We start from the raw sequence: 19,765 nt of genomic DNA, 5'->3' as shown, positions 1-19,765 counted from the left end.
GCATAAGGATTTCACAAGATCAGCCAATTATTTGTAGACTCTGGGAGTCTTTAAAATTACACTTTAGAGATTTTAGAAAAAGGTTGCAAGATTATTTTGGACCCACCTGCATTAGTAATGATTTAAAGCTCTATTATGGACTAGATTCTACTTTCAGTATAGTCAATAGCAAGACTCCCATTAAATTCAACAGAAGCAGCATCAAGCTCTATATGCATCACTTGAAGAATTTTTCATGTAGTGTGCACATATTCTTTTCCACTCTAAACTGAATTTGCTATTCTGTATAGTGTTCCACATAGAGCGCGCCAAATAGACTTATAGGTTTAAAGGACTGTATTTGGGGACAAAATAATCACCACTTTAATGGATCGCAAGCTGCAATGCACAGCAGTCAAACAATACATATATTAAACTGTCACTGCAAGTTGCATAAACCAAGCCTGTGTGGTCTAACAAATAACAGAACTACAAACTTTTAGGTCACTGCCAATGTGAAAAAAGAAGCTCTCTCATCTGTTGATTAATGTAGAATTAAGACTACATGGTGTCTGAGTTAGCAAGGTGTTTAATTTCTGTTTTCTCACTGAATTTCTGCTAGACAATTTTTTATCTATTTATTGCCTTTTTTACAAAACATTGTTTCAGTAAGGAATACTGTATTTCTGCCTCAAGATGTTTTCAAAATAGCAATACATTTCACTTTTCCTTGTCATATCAATGGCACTTATATTGTCACTAAATAATTTCACAGATTTCATTTCTAGTTTAAGTATATTTATCTCATTTTTGATGAGTCAACAACAAGATATAAGACATTCAGATTACTTTTCTTTTGTATTGTCTCATGGATATTCCTTCACTTGAACTTGAAACCTCTAGTCACCAAGTTTGCAAGCCAGAGGGAAATGCTGTATAGGTAGAACATGAAGAATATATGAGCACATGTTATTTCAAGCAGCAGGAGACTTCATTAAACACCACAGAACTCTAATACTAAAAACAAGCTATTTCAAATAAAGCAATAAGACCCTGTGACACTTCCTAGAGGTACCAAGGCTCTGAGGGGACCTCACTACCACCTGCCCACAGCATGAGGAAATCTTGTCTATGCTTAATCAAGGTTTCCAACCCCACCAGCCATGTGCAACACAAGCACTACTCTCCAGGTCTGCTCTTTCTCCACAGCTTAGCTATATGCATAGCCTAGGCCCTGAGCCTTCCGAGCATCTCCTTGGAGTGACTGGTCCCTGGTCCACTGGCCACTCACAGAATTCACAGACACGCTGCCCCCAAAGAAACAGTACACACCAGCTTTCCAGTTTCACCTCAGGATCACTGCTCCATTTAATATGCAGGACTTAAATGCGTTTATAGTGAAAACAAGTAAAAATTTATTTAATAAAATGTAGAGATTTAAATGATAGCAAGTGGTAATATTGGAAACCAGTGGTGACATGTAAATTAAATCATAATGTGCATCCTAGAATGTAGACTACTTAACTTACAAAACTTAAGTATTGTCAGGTCCTATATAATATTGCTCACCAGCATTTTTCAGCCCGATTGGCTATGATCCCTTTTTCATCAAACAAGCCACACTCTCAACTTGTCTCCTCAGTTTCTCACTCCTTGCAACTCCAGATATAGCCAAACAGTCCTTTCATGTTTATTCATAAAATGGACCCCTTCCTACTATATGTTCCTTTCTGTAGATTTTATGAGCTTTTGTCAATTTTACAACCTTCATTAGTTGGTGATTCCATATGCAAATAGACTTGCATTGTAAGCCACACAGTACACAATGACTAGCCAGAGAGAGATAAGTATCTCCATCCCCTATCTGAACAGAACCTGTTATCACCTTTTGGTGATCTGTCTTCACTTATATACATTAAAAACATAATTTTCAGTATAGATACATAACTCCTTAGATATCATCCATATATACATCTCACAATGATTAGGACTTCCAGTGTATTATTGGCTCTTTGTAGAGACCTCACATGCCACCCTTTAGTGTGCCATTATGTAGACATCAGACCTAGTGGACCCCTGTAAACCTCTATGCACTCTTTATGTCCTCTGCCAATTGGCACCAAGGGGTCCCCAGGTCATAGATGCCTTTTAAGGAAGTATTTTTATAGTATTTTGAGGGCTCAAAGTCTGCCCTAAGAGTTACACAGTGCATACTTGCATCTCACCTAAAAGTGGAGTATTCTGGATGTTTTGGCACTAACCTGAATTTCAGTTTCAGAGTATTTCAGTGCAAGCATGTTAGGCCAGATACACACATCTAATGCTCCTGTGCCAGAAGATCCTAATAATTTGGTGTGCTTTGGATGAAATTGAAATAACTTTATCTTATGCAACAATTACTGATGTAAGACATAGGCCAAACACACAATTCCAAACTCCCTCAAACACTAAGGGACAAAGGATACATTCAGATTCAAGTTCTCAGATCGATCCAAATGCACATTTGCAGTTTTGGTTTTAGCTTAGAGGCAGAATAGGAAAGGACTTGTTTTCGGGTTATGGTTTCAAATGTGGTCAAAACCTTGAAACAGTGATTCTTGTAATATTTTAGGCAAAAATAGACATCTCAAGAGAACATTGGATATTGTGATCAAAATGAAGGAAATCTTATAAAATCAGATGATTTAGTGAGATTTCCAGCACATTATGATCCAAATATGAAATGTAGCACTGATAGCTATCATGAGGATATCAGAGGTGCATTGGAGGTGTAGAAACCAAAACTTAAAAACTGTATGTAAATTTACATCTGTCAAATTATACTTGATGATTTGTACAGAATAAAATTAAGAATAATTCAATTTTAAAGGTAATAAATAAATAAATATAGAATAATTCATTTTATTTAACATTTTTGGAATATCTCATGTGAGAATACACAACAGAATAGAAATGGTGTATACATAGAGAAGCGTTATCATCAAGCTACAAAACATTTCTGGAAGAAAGATATACATTTCCATAGTTTATGATTTAATCTCAAGCAAGCATCTCTGAAGAAATGCATCTATGATAGATTAAATATGAGAAGTAATCTATAAATACAATTATGTAAACTCCAGCAACAATATCTTTCATTATTAGCAATAAAAATCTTAAAATATCGTGCTTCTGAAAGCATTCTAATACTTACAATAAAATGGTTAACTTGAAGGGTCTCCATAGGGACTACATCACAAAACAAAATAGAGAAATAGAAGATACCACATAAATGATAAAGATACTTTTTTTCTATGTTACTGCAATTCACCTTATAAGGTGGGTCAGATGACAAACTTTATCCAGCTAGGTAGACAATGAGTTCTAAAACTACCAGTTTTTATGTATTCTTACAGATTACTTAAACGATGAGTACCTAGTCCATAAATTCTTACAGCAAATACATAAATGGAAAGGAACTACTTCAAGCCAACTGCATCCACTAAAACAGGGCCAGATATTATAAGTCTAACATGAATTCTTTGTCTTCCCTTAAAGAGGATCTAATAGGGCTCTAAAGATAAACCTTGTTTGAAATCCACCTCTTGAATGACTAATCACTGAAGAATAAATATTTAAAGGACTCCAGACTCCTCTCCCCAAATTACTAAGCTCTGATCTTGCTAGCTCACCACCCAAACTATTTTCCTTTTTCCACAGTGCAAGCTATCAAACTGAACAACAAAAAATATCCTCAAAGGAAAAGAAGAATGTGAATGAGTAGGTCCTTAGGAAGGAAAGGATCTCAGTTCAAAGGATGTACTTTTAAATATGCCCAACTTAGTATAGATATATACATCCACTTTCTGTGATAGTATCCCAAAATAGTGGACATTCTTTACCTTTGGCCATTCCAAGCCAGCTCAAAGTTAAATCTTGCTGGGCCATTGATTAATTCAAAATAAAGAACAAAAAACAAACAAACAATAACAATAGCAATGAGGCAGAATGACCACCCAGCAAGAACAAGGTCAGTTGTAAGATGTGCCTTGCACCCAGCTTTCTAACAGAAGCCAAACCCTCATTTATAAGTATTGAGAATCCTTTTTATAAGTGATGGATCTTCTACATCATCATCATCATCTTGTATTACAGTAGCACCTAGGGCCCTAGTCATTAAAAGTTTACAAAGGAAAAAAGACCATTTTTAAAGGGCAAATCAAGACCACAAAGCAAACCAACAGAAGATATCAGACAACTTAAAACATGTTTTTTCTAAAAAAAGCCATTTCCTCTCATTTCTTGAGTGGTGTAATGGATTACCACATTTTTCATCTTAAAGCAAACTCCTCGTTTCCACAAAACAAAAAGCAAGCATTAAAAAAACAAAAACCAGAAAACACTACACATAAATCAGCTCTTCATCAAAGCTGTATAAAAGTCTTTAAAGATGTGAGACAATGTGCTATGAAAGTTCACAAAACCTCCACAATTCTATTATGTCTCTTCTCCCGCACCCAACCTCCAGTCCCCCCTACCCACACACATTCCCCCATCTCTACTGACTCCTAATCCCAGTCCCCCCTCAACAGGCTTCTTATCCAATCTCAGTGCCTTCAGCTCTCCTGGCTCATCCCAGTCTCTTTATCCTACCAGTCTCAGTCTCTTCCCTCTTTGGCACCTCATCTGATCTTCGTTCCCACCACCACCCACTTGCTCCTTGCCTCTCCCCACCCACCTGGCTCCCATATCCAGTTCCAACATTTGCCAGCAAGTCTCAGTCTCTGCCCCCCTGCCCTTCCTGTATCTGTCCCCCAAGGCTCCTTGTCACAATCTTCTCCCACAGCCCGCCCCAACAATGCCCTAGATCCAGCTCTTGTTCGCTCTGCATTTGAATCAGACGGCTTCCTCCTTCACACTGCCTGAGTACCATTGGGGGTGGGGAAAGTGGTCATTGGGAACACATGAGCAAGAAGCTCCCTTCTTTCAGTTCCTATATCTGGCTTAGAGAAGTTATTATAGACAGAGTCTCTAGGATGCCCAGTCACTCACTGGGGATGGCACATGCACAGTCTGGTCAGCACTAGGAGATGTAAGAGGCTCAAGCATGCCCAGAAAGGATAGAATCTTCAGAGATTTTAGCTATTAAATTCTAGTAAATCCATACTATGAATTGTGATTTTTCAAAGGATTATAACTTGAACTAATCTGGGTAGATTTTCATGGGGAACAACAAAAGGCCCATCTCTGACACAAAGGTCACCCCCTGGCAAATAATAGAGCACAGGAGTGGAAGGGACTTCAGTGGATCAGCTAGTCCAGTCCCCTGCACTCAAGGCAGAACTATGTAATAACTACTAGACCATTCCTGATGGGTGTTTGTCTAACTTGTTTTTAAACACCTCCAATGACAGAGATTCCACAATCTCCCTACACAATTTGTTCCAGTGCTTAACTATCCTGTTAGGAAGTTTTTCCTAATGTCCAACCTAAACCTCACTTGCTGCAATTTAAGACCATTACTTCTTGTCCTGGCCTCAGAAATTAAGGAAAACAATTTTTCACCCTCCTTGTGACAACCTTTCATGTATTTAAAAACCATTATTGTCCCTTCTCAGTCTTCTCTTCTCCAGATTAAACAAACCAAATTTTTTCAGTCTTGCCTCATAGGTCATGTTTTCTAAACCTTTAATAATTTTTGTTGCTCTCCTCTGGACTTTCTTCAATTTGTCCACATCTTTCCTGAAATGTGGCACCCAGAACTGGACACAGTTGAGGTCTCATCAGTGCGGAGTAAAGCGGAAGAATTACTTCTTGTGTCTTGCTTACAACACTCCTGCTAATACATCCCAGACGATGTTTGCTTTTTTGCTGCAGTGTTACTCTGTTGACTCATATTCAGCTTGTGATTCACTATAACATAAGATCCCTTTCTGTACAGTACTCCTTCCTACACAGTCATTTCCCATGGTGTGTGTGTGCAATTGATTGGTCCACTTCTGATAAAAAACACTTCACATTCCTTATTGTATGTCATTCTATTTATTTCAAACCATTTTTAGTTTGTCCAGATCATTTTGAATTTTTATCCCATCCTCCAAAATACTTGCAACCTCTGCCAGCTTCTTATTGTCCACAAATTTTATACGTGTACTCTCTATGCCATTACCTAAATCATGGACGAAGATATTGACCAGAATCGGACCAACCCCTGTGGGACCCCAATTTATATGCCCTTCCAACTCGACTGTGAACCACTCTTTGGGAGGGTTTTTCCAACCAGTTATGCACCCACTTTATAATCACTCCATCTATGGTGTATTTCCCTATTTTGTTTATGAGAACATCACATGAAACAGCATCAAAAGCCCTACTAAAAATCAAGATACACCACATCTACTTCTCTACTCTCTTCCCCCATCCACAAGGCATGTTGCCCTGTCAAAGAAAGATATTACGTTGGTTTGACATTATATGTTCTTGACAAACCCATGCTGACTGTTACTTACCTTATTATCTTCTATGTGTATGGAAACTGATTGCTTGATTATTTTTGCTCCATTATCTTTCCAAGTATTGAAGTTAAGCTGACTGGTCTTTAATTCTCCGGGTTGTCCTCATTCCCATTTTTTAATAGATTGGCACTATATTTACCCTCTTCCAGTCCTCTGGAATCTCTCCCATCTTCCATGACTTTTCAAAGATAATCGCTAATGGGTCAGATGTCTCCTCAGTCAGCTCCTTTAGCATTCTAGTATGTATTTCAACAGGCCCTGGCGACTTGAAAACATCTAAGTTGTCTAAGTAATTTTCCTTTACTTGTTCTTTTCCTATTTTAGCCTCAGATCCTACTTCATTTTCACTGACACTCACTATGTTAGATGTCCAATCGCTACTAAATTTTTGGATGAAAATGGAAACAAAAGTCATTTAGCATTTCTGCCATTTCTACATTTTCTGTTATTGTCTTTTCCCCCTCATTGAGTAACAGGTCTACTCTATCCTTGGTCTTCCTCTTGCTTTTAATGTATTTATAGAATGTTTTCTTGTTACCTTTTATGTCTCTAGCTAGTTTAATCTCATTTTGTGACTTGACCTTTCTAATTTTGTCTCTACGTGCTTGTGGTGTTTGTTTATATTTATCCTTTCTAATTTGACCTAGTTTCCACTTTTTGTAGGACTCTTTTGATTTTCAGATCATTGAAGATCTCCTGGTTAAGCCAGGGTGGTCTCTTGCCATACCTCCTATATTTCCTATGCAGTGAGATAGTTTGCTCTTAATAATATCCCTTTGAAAAACTGACAAATCTCTCGAACTATTTTTCCCCTTAGACTTGTTTCCCATGGGATCTTACCTGCCAACCACCTGAGTTTGCTGAACTCTACCTTCTTGAAATCCATTATCTTTACTCTGCTGTCTTCCCTCCTACCATTCCTTACAATCATGAACTCTATCATTTCATGATCACTTTCACACAAGTGGCCTTCCACTTCCAAAATTCTCAACCAGTTCCTCCCTATTTGTCAAAAATCAAATATAGAACAGCCTCTCCCTTAGTTGCTTTCTCTCTCTTCTGAAATTAAAAAAAAATTGTTTACAATGCATTCCAAGTACTTGTTGGATAATCTGTGCCCTGCTCTATTTTTGCAACAAATGTTTGGGTAGTTGAAATCCCCCATCACCACCAAGTCCTGTGTTTTGGATGATTTTGTTAGTTGGTTTTTAAAAAAAGTCTCATCTACCTGTTCTTGCTGGTTAGGTGGTTTGAAGTGGACCCCTACCATGAAATCACCTGTTTATTTTTTACCCCTTTTGTCCTTACCCAGAGACTTTCAACAAGTCTGTCTTCTATTTCCATCTCAATCTCAGTCCAAGTGTATACATCTTTGATATACAAGGCAACACCTCCTCCCTTCCCCCCCACCTGACCTTGCTAGAAAGCTGTACCCTTCTATACCAGTATTCCAGTAATGTGTATTATCCCACCAAGTCTCTGTAATGCCAACTATGTCATAGCTGTGTTTATTCACTAGCATTTCTATTTCTTCCTGTTTGTTCCCCATACTTGCATTAGAATACAGACATATAAGATACGAATTTCCCCTCTATGTTCCCTCTTGTCTCTCCCTTGTCCCTGTTATAATGGCCAAAGCTCCCCCCAGATTCCAACCCATGTGAAGTCCCTGCTCCAAAGCATGGGAGTGCTAGATCTTTCCAAAGCAACAGTGACCAGATTTTTTTTAAACATAGAAAAACAATACATTTTCTCTAGCCTTGTTGTCAGAAATGGCTGAACCATTTTAGCTGACATTTTCCAGAACAGTTCAGCCTTAAGCTAACACCTAACATGGAAAATTTCAGCCTGAACAGTTGAATTTTGGCAAAGTTGTAAACAACTGAAAACAGGGTGTTATGATTGGCAGCGTCAGGCAGCATTCATAATAGGCAGCGCTACCAGCTCCACCTATAATAAACAGCTAGATTCTGCTCTTTGAATACACTAATGTAAATCTTAGTAACTGCACTGACTTCAGTGTAATTACTCTGATCAGAATTTTATATAAAGACTCTTCAGAGACCCTGTACATCTGCACTGGCTCCCTCTAATTGCCCCCAAAACCTCCTTTAATGAGGGTTACTCAGCACACAGAAAATCAATATATCCTTTATCTTCATTTATTTTTTATGGTACTTCCCACTGGGGGCAAGGGAGACAAGACAATGGGGCAGATCCACAGCAGGTGTAAACTGGCAATTAGCAATGCCAGCACTTGCTGTATGTTCTGGCAACTTCAATGGAACTAAGACTATTTGCACCAGCTGGGGAACTGACTAAGTGTGCTTATCCCCAGTCTTGACCACTTTACACAAGCAGCCAAAGCCTTGGAACCATGGTGACAGATACAACTAATCTTTAGAAGTAAATGAACCCTCTTCATGCTGGAGCGGCAAGCGCCATGCACAGAAAGATCCCTTCTCAGTGTGTGGATCTAGGAAGAATATCATCCCATCTCTTTGTTGAAAAATATATTTAGTTTGGTTTGAAAATACACATGATCTTAAGTGACCCTAGCTCTGACTCAATGAACAATTAAAAGTATTCAATCCATTACTTATCTGTTTCCATGTCACTGCTTGCAAAGCAGCAGCTTTGAATCATATGAAGCAGTCATCAGAGAAAAGCATGCCATCTTAAAGCTAAAGTGTGCACAAACACAACCACCACCAAGATTGCAAGTACTGCCTGGACTGTCGAAGCACCAATCAACACTAATCACTGCTGAGTTAGCAATTTTGCATACGAGCTCTTCACTTAACCTCCTCAACCTTTATGAAAGATTTTTGCTTGTTTTTAAGCCTAGCTATATTGTATTCTTATCATCTTTTAAGCATTCAGGGATTATTTCCCCCCAATAAATGTAATGCCAATAAATACACAATATAGAATGCTTTAATAACAAAATGAATAATATACACTAGGGAGGGGTCTGTAATTGGCCTTTAGTTATTTTTAATTAACAGGAATTTATGATTACTGGTCTTTGAGTAATAAGAATTTTCACGATAACTACTGTTTTCCAGGTCACAAACAGGTTTTAGAAACAGGTCATAAAAATCATCAGTAGAAAACTGCTCAATCAGAAGATCTTTGGGCCAGATCCAAATCTTACTGACTGGTGCAAATCTGAGTATCTATACTGACTTCATTTGACTGTTTGTTTAATTTTAAGAAAATACAGGTGAAATGGATGTCTACTCATTTCCCCACAACACCTTGACTTATAGCTATGAAATAGTCTCACACCAAAATCTGAATCCAGGAAAACTAGCTGTTTCAGGCATGAAACTGGCAAATTTATCTAAGATTTGCTCCAACTTGGTTTGGAGTTTCCTGATTTTCATGGAACAAAATATCCACTTAATACATGGGGCTAAAAAGGTTTGGTCTGCCAAACACCACTAGTCTTATTCCTAAAGCTGAAATTTGCTTATAGTTTATTTTTAGATTTTGTTGCTTGTAAGTTAATGCCAGATGACACAGACTATAGCAAGATATAACGCATGTTTTTTAAGTTCCAAATAAGCATATCTATACAAACTTACTAGTACTCAACTCCGTATGCTACTATGGCCTATAACTCTTCTAACTAGAGGTTATCAAACGTGCCAAATCATGGGCTGCTTCTGGAGCGTGAGGATAAGAATCCACAAAAAGAGAAGTTTGAAACCACCAATTATTTTGTTCCCCTCCCTGCCAAATAAAATTACAGCATTGAGAAACAAAATATCAGCCTCATCCTAGAAAATTCGCCCAAACCCTCATTCAAAGCCTGTTGAAGTTAATGGAAAAGCATCTATTTAGATCAGGCCCATAGAGGACTTGGGGGAAAAAAAAACCACCCCTAATTCTACAAGTCCTGTCCTTTTATAAATGCAAACATTCTTATCAATGTTCGTTATAGCCATGGCTCAGATAAAATATCCAAAACACACAGGTAGTCCACCACTTACAATCAATTCCCTGAACCACCTCAGAACCACCTTCCTTTTCAAATCTGGGGCTAAATTCTGCTAATCTTATTCTCACAAACCCACCAGTTGAAATTAATAAGACTGCTTGCATGAACAGCATTTGCTCCAGAACCTATACCAAGTTTGAATAGAGGCTTCTACCCATTCAAAGCTAATATATTGGGCTAGATTCACAGCTGTTGTAAAATGGTATTTCCCCTGCTAAAGCCAATGGAGTGACTTCAGAATGTCAAGGGGTTAAACAAAAAAACAGAGTAAAAGCCTAACAATGTTTTTAAAGAAACTTACACAGCTTAACTACATTTATATACACTTAGTAGATATCAGCTGCCAAATACATACATAAGAAATTGACTGAGAATCTGCATTTGCAAAATACCCTTCAGACCATATAAGCACTGATATTTCAAAAAGTGGTTTTTTTTGTTTTGTTTTGTTTTTTGTTATTTGTGGGGTTTTGATTTGTTTGGCTTTTTAATTTTGTTTTGCAATTATTTTAAAAGGCAAAGAAATAAGTCACAAAATCTAAAGATCAAATCTCAATTACCAAGTTGCAATGGTCAAATAATATTTTTAAGAAAAGCATAATGATATAATGTACTCTTTAAACATCAAGTTTTGCATAGCATGAGGACAGTTTGACCAGTTGTAATCCAATTCCACAGACAACTAATTTAAACACTTGTTAGGATATGTACTTTCTCTTTAAAATTGTCTAATTAGTAAAGGACAATGACCATACCTTCCAGAGGGTGGCATAAGTGGGGCTTGCAACATAAATAGCATGAGGATTGAGACTGTGTACAAATGGGGATATCCCTAATCAAGGAGGAATATCCTTCAGGTTATATTTTATACAGCCCTAAAATTTACCAAAAAATAAAAATATAATTGAGATCAAACCCTTTTTGTACATGCTGTGCCATGTACATAACCAGGCTGTGACCTCTGCTGCTGCAGCAGCATTACAGAGTGTCTTCATGACATTGCCAAGGCACTTGATTTAAATTATGTGACTGACCAGCTGTGCAGATTTTACCCCGCTAAGAACTATGAAAAAGAGGATACCTTTTAAGAGAGCTGTATTTAGTCTGGGTGCAAGGCAAAAACAGTTTTCATCATTTCCAGCCTGGGGTATAGGCTTGAAAATGTTTATTTGATTTATTTACGTGTAACACACAACCTGGGGGAGGGCGGTGTGCGTCCCGGATTTCTGCTTCTAAATATCAAAAAGCAAAAATATTTTCAGTTAAGGATGAAAAAATATTATTTATTCATCCCATTCATCTCTATCCAGTCTCCAAAGACTTTGTGATTTTACATGTATATTTTCCAGAGAAAATAGGGCAACGGAAGGGCAGGGTTTTTTTAACCATAACTTTTAACACACCTTTCCCATTGGGGGAAGAGGTTGATAGCCTCTGTTTTAGAAGGGTTTGTTGTTGTGGTTGAATACAGTAAACTAAATAAAAATGGATCCAGAAAGTCTAACCACCTCCCCCACTAAGCACCCACCCGTTAGCAATGGCTATCAATCTCCAGCCCCCAACTGGCAGGAGAGCAGGTGCGTTAAACCTCAAATGTCCCGGCTACTCCATCACTACCCGTGCCCCTTCGCCCTATATTGTGGTGCTCGCTCTCCCCAGGATAAGCCTTGATTACTGGTCTCGAGACCAGGCACAGCTCTGCAAGCCGTCCAGAGCGCTGGCTTTATGATGGATTTCGCTAGTCAGCACCAACACTTGACATGCAGAGCCCCACCATGCAAGTGAAAGGATGATCTGCACACGCTGCGCAAAGCACTGACGAGAGGGTCAGATCACCTACCCGGAGTCCAAGAGAAAGTGTCACCCTGCTGGTTCTACCCTGCAGCAGCTGCTGCTGAAGTTACACAGCCCAGAGCATGAAACGCAGCCGTTAACTCCCGAGCCTGGAAGGGTTTCTACCCGCGGTTTCTCTTTGAATATTATGAAAAGAAGAGTCAATATAGAAGTCGAGCTCCCCCTCCCTACTCTCTCCTTTGCAGGACGCCCTGAGATGTGAAGACAAGGCACGTGTGGGGAGACAGCAGATGATACATCCAGCATTATTCCACTCCCACAAATAAGATCGGAAATGAAATGTAACAGCAGCCTTTCTACCGCACCAAGTATTACGAGGTCTGAATACTAACTGGTTCATTTATTTCGCTGATTGCCATATGCAAATATTAAAGCCCAGACATTGCTTCTCTTCCACTAGTCTTTTAAGCAAATTCAGCTTTATGTTCGATTCCACAATTTATGCGCTGCCTATTGAGAGGATAGGGCTGGGGCTTGTCCTTAATCCAGACAGACCATTTACAAAACTGTGGGACTTTTCTATGTCCCTAGCAATTTTTTCCCTTAGTTAATGTTCAACAGGAGGAAATCAAACACACACAGCACAGCTACTGAGTTTCAGCATAGATCTTCCTTTAGCATCTTACCCACCTCCCTCCCCTGACTCCCACTTCCCAGGCAGCTGATTAAAAATGTGAGACAAGGTTGGAACCACTGTAAAGTGAAGAAACAGGCCCAATCCCCTAGGCATTGAAAAACTTTCCTGGCATAGGTATCAAGTTTTAAAGTTCTCCATAGTATACTTAATGCAAAATCCCTTTGCAGCTAACAAGTAGCATATGCAGCAAATCAGACAAAAATCTCTCCAGGAGCAGGCAAAATTTAGGGGGTGCAATGCAGTTTTTCCCAGCAACGGTATATTATTGCATTTGAGGCACAGGATGCTCCTACTTGCATTCATTTAGCCTCATTCTCCCTCCCAACTAAGAATAGCATGAAAGTTGGACCTATCTAAAGACATCAGCACCCACCAGTATTAGTTACTGGCCTCTATGTTTCTTTTTTGATGTTCTGTCATAATTTGCTGTCTCTGCCTTTCACCATCCTTTGGTCGAAGAGTAGTAAGTTGTGATGGGTGGAGGCTAACCTGTCACAATTTGCTCTCTCTCGCTTTTCCCCATCCTCTAGTCCAGAGGTAGCAAGTTGTTTTGGATGGGAGTACACCTCTTACAATTTGCTATCTCTATCTTTTCCCATTCTCTGATCTAGAAGTTGCTAATTGTGATGGATGGGGGCACTCCCATCACAATATGGCACTAGTATGAAATCTGTATTTTAAAATTGGACACAAATAAATACAGGCATTTTTTTTTTAATTTGGAAAAGCATTCTACAGAGTTAAACTGCAGGGCAGTTGTATGCAAAACCCTAAAAGAAGGTATTTTTTTCTTTATTCATCTTTTTCCATTGTAGATTAGAAATTATATGGCCACTGGCAAACAAACATTTATGTACACAAAACACTGAAATGAGTGTAAAGCATTGTAAACAGTACATGAAATACTTAAGAATATATTTTAAGCACAAGCTATTAGGCAGAAAATCTACCCGTGTTCTTTATACATATTCTGCCCCCTCATTATCATTGTTACTCATTTTGACCAACTTTTCATAACAAAATTTGCACTTCTCTACTTTGGCACAGACATATGAGCATATTCTGATATTATTTCAGAGACAATTTCTCATGCCTTTTCATCACTGCTAACGCCAAAGTGCCTTGTCCTCACTGTGTTTTTAACCTCAGCTTCCACACCTAGTTACCCCAAGTAAAACAAAATGACCGGTTTTTAGCAGTGAGGTAAAGACCTAAGGGCTAGATTCACAAAGGCATTGCAATGTTCAGTATCAACATGCCTAGCTTTCAGGCACGAAGAAAGTCCCAAGAATACCACTGCAATTCACAGATGCTGAGTTAGGTGCCTAAGCTCCTCGTACAATGAATGGAGAGAAAGAGGTGCTTCAGAGTGGGATAAAAGCCAGCATGCTAGCCAGGGAGCTGCCTCAAACAGATCATGGGAGATGCCAACCACAGGAGTTTGTGCTAAGCCCCACCCCCTCACAGAGTTCAGTGCCTACATCCCCACTGGAGGCAGGTGTCTAGCTCTGCCTGGTGATCCATGAATGGGAAATCCTGTGCTACTCCTTTGCACTGGTTGCAGGTGTGCACCCACCTTATAGTAGTTTCATCTAGACACATTTCCCCAGTTTGCTTATCATGTGAGACTGTGTCAAAAATCTTACTAAAATCAAGATATACTACTACTGCTGCTTTTCCCCTTTCAGTATGCCGGTAACCCTGTCAAAGAAAGAAATTAGGCTGGGTTGGCATGATTTGTTCATGACTAGTCCATGCTGACTATTCCTTATAACCAAATTATTCTCTAGGTGCTCACAAATTGATAGATACCTGGAAAGATACTGGAACAAATTATTAAACAAAGTTAAGATGACTGGTCTATAATTTCTGGGTTCTGTTTGTTCCTCTTGATAGAAACTTGGGGCTAAATTATAGACATTTAGGTGCCTACATCCCAATTTTAGGCTCCACTACAATTCCCAAAACTCCTGCCAAACCCTTTAGGCACCTAAACTCATTCAGTGCCTACATTTTCAAAGTACAAGTTCTAAGGGTGCCTAAATTTCTGCCTCTAAGATTTGCACTGCTGCCTCATTCTAGGCATCTGGATGCCTATATCTCAACTAAGCCCCAGAGCGATTCGTGAACCAGGGAAGATGGGATGTGGTGGGAGCAAAGCTTATCTTGCATGTGGGCCTGATCTGTAGATGTGCTGCTATGGGATTAGGTCCCATTCAAAATCTGCCAGAAGGAGAAGAGGGGTCACTATTCACCTTATAACTTCCAGTCCAGTCATTAGAGTACTTGCCTGGTATAAAGGAGAATTCAATTCCCCCCTTGGGTAAAGGGAGAGTAGCAGGATAATTCATCTTAACAATCATTGGTTTTGGCAGTACAAAACAGTAAACTTGTCAGAATGAAGATCATAACTGAAGTATACCATAACAAAACACGTAACATACATTAAAGACTATGAAATTAAAACATGCAACTAGAAGTATAAACAATTCAGTAGAGAAATCACCATTTGTGTATGCAACAAATGATGTAATAGAAAAGTGTGCCTTTCAGTGCTTGCAGGAGAGGGAATTATTTACAGAAATAATGATTTTTAATAAGTTTTCCATGACAAAGGGAGGGGGAAATCACATGTTACCGGAAGCCCAAAATGGTATTGAATGTTCTAAGTATGTGGATTCTTTGGGAAAGAGATCTGCAAACTTACTGAAGCTAGTGCACCCTAAAGGGTCAGAAACAAAAAATCAAATTAAAAGAACCCCCAATTTATTTTAATTTCATGATTTTCAGGTGTAAAATTCATGGTTTTTGAATACTTGTGGTTGTCAATGTGCCTTGGGGCTATATATGCCTCTATTCAGTAAAATTTACAGTAGAAATTTTCCTTCGAGAAGTATTTCGTACAAGATAATATTGTGTCCTTTGGGACAGATTTTTAAAGGTATGTAGGCAACTAGTTGGATTTCTAGATGCTTTCACCCTTTAAAAATCCAAATTGTGGTGAATATTTGGGAACCAAGTTCTATATACAAGTGGTGACATGAAAAAAGCAGTAGGATGCTGGACAGAAAGGCAAAACATCAGTTGCCATAGACAATCCCCATTGCTGGATCAGAGAAAATGAAAGAAGTTTTGACACCAAATTTGACAGGAAATCAATCAGCTTTAAAATCACATAAACCCAGAGAATAAACGTGTGTATTAAAAAAATTTAAAATGACAAAAATGTAAATTAAAAATTAATGTTACAATACAAACAGGAAGTGCTATACTAGAAATACTCTGACGTCATTGCTGAAGCTACTAACAACTATTAATAGTTTCAATGTTTATTTGCTTATTAAAAATAAACATCCATCTGCACAGTGTTAATGAAGGTGAATGATGAAGTGCTAAGAATAATGAAAAAAACATTTTAAAGCAGTGAAACTATATTTACAGGGGATTACAAGGAAAGCAGTCCAATTCAGGCAATCAGAACAGCAACTAAGACAAATATGTGAACTGTTATGAAGCTTTATGCAGTCATATACATTGATAAAGGATTCTTTTAAATACTAAAAAAATGAATGACAATTATTTTTGGAAGGAGGTGACGTCTGTAAAATATTTCACTGAATCAAATCTGCTTTAGCAGGGCAGTGCATCCTATCAGATAGGAAAAAGCTGCCTTGTCTAGGCTTTGGGATGCACTGTGTCTTTAAGAAGGCAGCCCTGGAAAGCTGGTGCTGAGGGGCACTGTCCTGAGAGGGTGAGCGGAGAAGCTCCTCTGTCCCTCACGCCCTATTTTTGCCGCCACTGCAGAAGGCTCATCCCATCCAGATGACTGTTACCCCCCCCCCTTCCAATGCGGGGGTTTGCCCCCTGCTCTGACCCCGACTGGCAGTGCCAGTACCTGCTGTTTAACCCCAGCTCTTCCCCCCTGCCTCTGGTTGGGCTCACGGGTAGTGTTTCATTTGTAATGAAAGAAGAGCCAGAGCTCAAGCAATTTTTTTTAAAACTTTCATAACTGATAGCATAGCCCCTGCACCTCTGGGGCTTGCCCTAAGCAATGCCCGTGGACTCCTCTCCTTCCCCTGCCTCCAGCTGTCTGCAGGCGTGCTGGAATAGTTTGTACAATATAGGGGGGCTGAGATCCATTGACCCACACTGCAAACCTTGTATAGGATGGAAACCACTTGATGCCAGGGGATGCAGCAGCACCTATGGCTGTTTAACCACCCCTGCAACCAGTCTCCGTCCTGCACGGACTCTGCCCGTCCCTGCCCTGCGATTTGCCCCGCTGCCACTTTTAACACCCCTCCCCCGCACAGCAGGGCAAGATTGCAAAGCCAGCTAAGGGCAGCATGCGGACAGCGGCTTCACCCGAGGCTAGGGAGCATGCTCAGTGGGCCGGGCGCATGCTCAGTACCGGGCAAGCGGCAGACGGACGGGCAGCGGCGTTTAACATTACAGCCCGGCGCGGCGGCGGCAGCCCGGAGCAGGCTGGCCGGTAGCGAGGCGCCCAACTCCGGGCGCGCTGGGCGTCAGGCACCCCGGTCCCCGCAGCTGGGCAGGACGCTGCGGCTCGCGCCACCTGTCAGAGAGATGGGGGGGGAGGGGAGACCGGCTCCTCCAGCCGCCCCGGCGTCGCTGGTCCTTACCTCGCAGCCCCGAGCCAGCTCCGCGGAGCCCCAGCCCTGCAGCCGCTGCCGCCCCGAGCCCCGCAGCCAGGCTGGGCAGACGGTCCGCAGCCGCGCGGCGCCGCTCAGTCCCCGCTCGCCGCCTGTGCCGCCGCCTACCGGGGAAGCCGCCTTAGGGCCTCGGCGGGCAGGGTCAGCGCCGGGGAGCCGGCGAGGCGCTGCCGCTCCTCCTGCAGCTAATCGCTGTAACCTGCTCGCCGCGCTGCCAGCCCTCGGTGCACTGGCTGCGCAGTAATAAGGGCTCGGGGGCGGGGAGGGGGCTCGGAGGGGGGAGGAAAACTTTGATGTGGGGGAGAGCGAGCGAGCGAGAGAGAAAGGGAGCGGGGGGAACACGGCGGCGCTGCCCGCGCGGGGGAGGGGGCGCTGCCGCCGCCTGCGAGCCGGGGAGGAAGGGGGCAGGAGAGGACGGAGCCGGCCGGCTCGCCCGTGGGCGCGGCAGCCTTCCTGCCAGGTGAAGGGCGCAGACCCGCCGAGCGGGGGGGGGGGGGGACGCAAAGACCCCCCACGTCAGTCAAGGGCTCCGGCGAGAGCCGGGGTGGAAGGAGGCAGCTCAGGGAATCCTTCGCCCTCCAAGGGGGGGCTCCCCAGGCAGCGCAGCCTGGCAGAACACCCAGCCCGTGCTACTTGCCGGCGCGTGTACAGGGGGTGAGCGCTCAGGAAACAAGCCAGATAGTGTCATCTCACTGCACATCCAGCGTGGTACACACCGCGCTGGAGCGGGGAGGGCACTACCACCGCCCCCGGCAGCGTTTCGATCTTGTCTCGCTCACCGAGGGAGAAAGTCACACATGCATCAGACACACCGGCAGTATAGAGAATTTTTGACGCTCCTTTGCAGCTTTATGGGTCCGAGTCACCCATCTGCTTAATGCTGCAATGTTTCGAGTGAGGTGGAAAAATCAGTAAAACATCTGAAATGAATGAGAGCTGAAGCAAACCTTAAAAAGCCAGAGTTAAGAAACTAAATTCTACCCCAGGAAGGGTAAGGGCTGGGTTTGATTTTTTTTCTCTCTCGCACACATGCAGGATGAGCCAATGACAATAAATCTACAAGTGTTTCATACGTTCAAGAAATACCTGCATTGCTAATTAGTTTAGCTGGCTCCTGTAGTTATTTGTGCTTTAGAAATCCTTCTTATAAATAGACCTTTGGAACGAAAACCAGTAACAATTTTCTAGTAATGCTACCTTTAACAAACATTTCCGTTCTAATTAGAAGCAGTATTTGCTAGAAGCTGATGACAAGCATGTATTAGAAAGTAAAAATATGCTGATATTAATGTAAAGCAATGATTTTTCCTTCACTGTGTACATGGATTGTTCCTATTTCAGAATGATTTTGCTACTCCATTCCCATTAGTTTATCTAAGTAGCAACAGAGTGGCAAAGGAGGCTGTTTTTTTAAGTGCACTGTATTATTTGGCATGCAGCAACAGTAGCAGCATGCTTCATGACATCAAAAAGGAAACGTCAGTCAAAAGACTGAAAACAAGTACTGATTTAAAATCGGGATTGAGGAGTATAAACTGCCAATTTCAATTTATTTACATCATTCCATCCTTAAATGCTAGTTGTAGGCTTTTGCTGGGAATGACTGGACTTTGCCATCAAACTAGAGATCTATTTAATTCATTTTTAAGAATAAGTTTGAGGTAGAGGATCTCGGGAAGAATGTGTCATGTCAAAAGGTGCCCTACCTCAAAACATGCTGATTCAGATCTTAATTTCTGGAATGAAATCTAGGATTCCAAATTTTGATAGGTATGGGGAGCCCCAAATGTGCCCACCTCTAGCCCATAGGAATATACATTTTGAAGAATAAGAATATGTTAAGAAAACCTCCACGTTAGCTTGTGTTAATCACATAAGCAGTACCACTAAGTTATCTGGACTTTTTGCCTGAGTGAAAAATGCTTGTCAGGATCAGGCTTTGGTGCTTGATTTGAGGAAAGGTGCTATAAGGTTTCTAAATAAACAAATTCATTCTCACATCACAATTTTAGTAACTAGCCTACTGTGCACTGGAAAGGTCAGAAAACATTGCAGAATGAGAAGAAAATATTTAAAATACTTTTAAAAGGATTTTTTAAGTGTCATGTTTCATTTTTAATGC

The 19,765-nt window shown here is 40.9% G+C and overlaps 1 long non-coding RNA gene across 1 annotated transcript in view; it reads right to left on the bottom strand.

The window, feature by feature from the left end:
• The window catches only part of LOC137156236 (uncharacterized), a 175,240-nt gene extending 157,355 nt beyond the window's left edge, over positions 1-17,885 (bottom strand). The window contains exon 1 of the long non-coding RNA XR_010920716.1: positions 17,614-17,885. This is a non-coding gene — a long non-coding RNA (uncharacterized lncRNA). The remainder of the gene's footprint in view (positions 1-17,613) is intronic.
• Positions 17,886-19,765: the final 1,880 nt, after the last annotated feature.

The sequence above is a fragment of the Emydura macquarii genome, unplaced genomic scaffold (genome assembly GCF_026122565.2).
Source record: "Emydura macquarii macquarii isolate MOO-44397 ecotype Brisbane River unplaced genomic scaffold, CSIRO-AGI_Emac_v2 contig_1390, whole genome shotgun sequence".
In the NCBI taxonomy this organism is placed as follows: Eukaryota; Metazoa; Chordata; order Testudines; family Chelidae; genus Emydura; species Emydura macquarii.
This window is presented reverse-complemented; position numbering and strand designations above follow the sequence as displayed.